The following is a 3,857-nucleotide window of genomic DNA, read 5'->3' on the forward strand; positions in this document are numbered from 1 at the left end:
TCCAGTCCCACCACTTCATGGGAAATAGATGGGGAAACAGTGGAAACAGTGTCAGACTTTATTTTTCTGGGCTCCAAAATCACTACAGATGGTGACTGCAGCCATGAAATTAAAAGACACTTACTCCTTGGAAGGAAAGTTATGACCAACCTAGATAGCATATTCAAAAGCAGAGACATTACTTTGCCAACAAAGGTCCATCTAGTCAAGGCAATGGTTTTTCCTGTGGTCATGTATGGATGTGAGAGTTGGACTGTGAAGAAGGCTGAGGGCCAAAGAATTGATGCTTTTGAACTGTGGTGTTGGAGAAGACTCTTGAGAGTCCCTTGGACTGCACGGAGATCCAACCAATCCATTCTGAAGGAGATCAGCCCTGGGATTTCTTTGGAAGGAATGATACTAAAGCTGAAACCCCAGTACTTTGGCCACCTCATGTGAAGAGTTGACTCATTGGAAAAGACTCTGATGCTGGGAGGGATTGGGGGCAGGAGGAGAATGGGACGACAGAGGATGAGATGGCTGGATGGCATCACTGACTCGATGGACGTGAGTCCGAGTGAACTCCTGGAGTTGGTGATGGACGGGGAGGCCTGGCGTGCTGCAATTCATGGGGTCGCAAAGAGTCGGACACGACTGAGCGACTCATCTGATCTGATCTGATCTTGCATGAAATGTTCCCTTGCTATCTCTATTTTTCTTGAAGAGATCTCTAGTCTTTCCCATTCTATTGTTTTCCTCTATTTCTTTGCATTGATCGCTGAGGAAGGCTTTCTTATCTCTCCTTGCTATTCTTTGGAACTACACATTTAAATGGCTATATCTTTCCTTTTCTCCTTTGCTTTTCACTTCTCTTCTTTTCACAGCTATTTATAAGGCCTCCTGAGACAGCCATTTTGCTTTTTTGCATTTCTTTTTCTTGGGGTTGGTTTGATCCCTGTCTCGTGTACAATGTCACGAATCTCCATCCACAGTTCATCAGGCACTCTGCAATCAGATCTAGTCCTTTAATTCTACTTCTCACTTCTGCTGTATAATCATAAGGAATTTGATTTAGGATATACCATAATGGTCTAGTGGTTTCCCCCCACTTTCTTCAATTTATGTCTGAATTTGGCAATAAGGAGTTCATGATCTGAGTCACAGTCAGCTCCCGGTCTTGTTTTTGCTGACAGTATAGAGTTTCTCCATCTTTGGCTGCAAAGAATATAATCAAGCTGATTTTGGTGTTGGCCATCTGGTGATGTCCATGTATAGAGTCTTCCCTTGTTTTGTTGGAAGAGGGTATTTTCTGTGACCAGTGCATTCTCTTGGCAAAACTCTATTAGCCTTTGCCCTGCTTCATTCTGTACTCCAAGGCCAAATTTGCCTTTTACTCCAGGTGTTTCTTGACTTCTTACTTTTGCATTCCAGTATCTCTCAGAGTTTGCTCTAACTCATGTCCATTGAGTGGATGATGCTATCTAAGCACCTCATTCTCTGCTACCCTCTTCTCCTTTTGCCTTCAATCTTTCCCAGCATCCGAATCTTTTCCATTGAGTCAGCTCTTCTCATCAGGCAGCCAAAATATTGGAGTTTCAGCATCAGTCCTTCTAATGAATATTCAGGGTTGATTTCCTTTGGGATTAACTGGTTGGATCTCTTTGCAGTCCAAGGGTTTTCTCTAGCACCACAATTCAAAAGCATCAATTCCTTAGTGCTCAACCTTCTTTAAGTCCACCTCTCACATCTGTGCCTAACTGCTGGACAAACAGCTTCGATTATTTGCATCTTCGTTGGCAAAATAATGTCTCTGGTTTTTAATATGCTGTCTAGGTCTGTTACAGCTTTCCTTTCAAGGAGCAAGTGTCTTTTAATTTCATGGCTGCAGTCACCATCTGCAGTGATTTTGGAGACCAAGAAAATAAAATATTACTGTTTCCACTTTTTCCCTTTCTATTTAGCTTGAAATGATGGGACCAGATGCCATGATCATTTTTTGGATTTTAAATTTCAAGCCAGCTTTTTCACTCTCTTCTTTCACCCTCAGCAAGAGGCTCCATCATTCCTCTTCATTTTCTACCATTAGGGTGGTATCATCTGCATATCTGAGGTTGTTGATACTTCTCTTGCAATCTTGATTCTAGCCTGTGATTCATCCAGCCTGACATTTAGCATGATGCACTGTGCTTACAAATTAAATAAACAGGGTGACAATATACAGCCTTGTCTATTAAATATACACTTATCTAATTTTTTGGAATTTTCTGGTCTAGCAACAATTTGGTAGATTAGATAAGTATGATTCCCGCTCTTTTATTGTTGGAATCTCAGCATTTATTCTTTCTGTCTGCTTTTAGGTGTTTGATTTTTCTTCTATAGACTGTTGCCCAGCTGTTGCCATCCATTTTCCTTCTTCAAATTTATTTCTTATGACCAAGAAGAAACAAATACCCTTTGCTACCGTGTGGAAGTTTCTGCTCTCTGCCCTACTTTGTTTCAGTTAAGGTCAATATTGGTGATCTCTACATAACATCTCTTTCCTGGCAAAAGAAAGAAGAATTGTCAACTTAGCCCTGAACTGACCACAGGCTTTTTTCTATTAACCCAGCCCAACGCTTTTTATTTTTGGCTTCTATATAGGGTTCATATTTTATTTTGCTTGTAATTTAGTTTCTTCAAGCATCATTGAAAGCATTTGCAAGTTACTTAATTTTTTAAAAAAATTATAAAGCAGAAGTGCTTACTTAACTTGGGAGACATCAAAATGCCTGACTGGTTTCACAGCCCTCTATCAACCCACCTCCTTTTTCTGTTTATGGCCAGTTCTAATCATATATAAAAGATAAAATAACACTTATCTTTAAAACATACATTTGAATATTAAAATTAGTCAGAATACAGATTTCCTAACAATTTTGAATTCATAGTGCTTTAAAAAATCACTTTACTTTCACCAATTTGCACATAATTTTAACTGAAAATTAAAAACTTGATTTTTTAAAAATTCTTAAAAAAATCTATAAAAACTTGATTTTCTTTCTTATATATTTGTCTCTTAGATTAATGTTGCTTTGGTGAAACCCTTTGCTTGTGACTGCATATTACTGAGATTATATAAATAATACTTCCTAAAGCCAGTCTCAAGATTTGCAGACATTATAATGCTGCTATAAATTTGCTTGGTGGAGAGACTCGCTCTAATTTATTTTCTCCCAACAATATCTCACTAAATAACAATTTCATGGATCTTTCTTCAGAGAACTTGCCCCCAAAATGCATGCTTGTTATCAGGAAGGCTTTAAATAAATTGACATTGATCACAATTGAAGCATCTTAAATGAAGATAAGTGATCATTCCCTGAAGTTGGAAGTCCTTCTTCCTCTCTCCTGACTTCCTCTTCAACCCATATCTAAACTATCAACAAATTACATGGTCTCTTCCTTCACCATGTATCGAGGTCATGGCAGCTTTTCACTGTCCTAGTCTAAAATCCATCACTCTCCAAGTGAAATCCAAAGTCCTCATGTTAAACAATATAACTTAAGTAACTTGGGTGCCCTTGTACCTCTCCAGTCTCTTCTCCCACCACTCTACCCTTAGCTCTCACTTGGCCTCCTTCCTGTTCAGTTCAGTTCCGTTCAGTCCAGTCATGTCTGACTCTTTGCAACCCCATGGACTGCAGCACGCCAGGCTTCCCTGTCCATCATCATCTCCCAGAGCTTGCTCAAACTCATGTCCATTGAGTCAGGGATGCCATCCAAATATCTCATCCTCTGTCATCCCCTTCTCCCACCTTCAGTCTTTCCCAGCATCAGGGTCTTTTCCAATGAGTCAGTTCTTCACATCAGGTGGCCAAGTATTGGAGCTTCAGCTTCAG

The sequence above is a fragment of the Bison bison genome, unplaced genomic scaffold, assembly GCF_000754665.1.
Source record: "Bison bison bison isolate TAMUID 2011002044 unplaced genomic scaffold, Bison_UMD1.0 scf7180017864042, whole genome shotgun sequence".
NCBI lineage: Eukaryota > Metazoa > Chordata > Mammalia > Artiodactyla > Bovidae > Bison > Bison bison.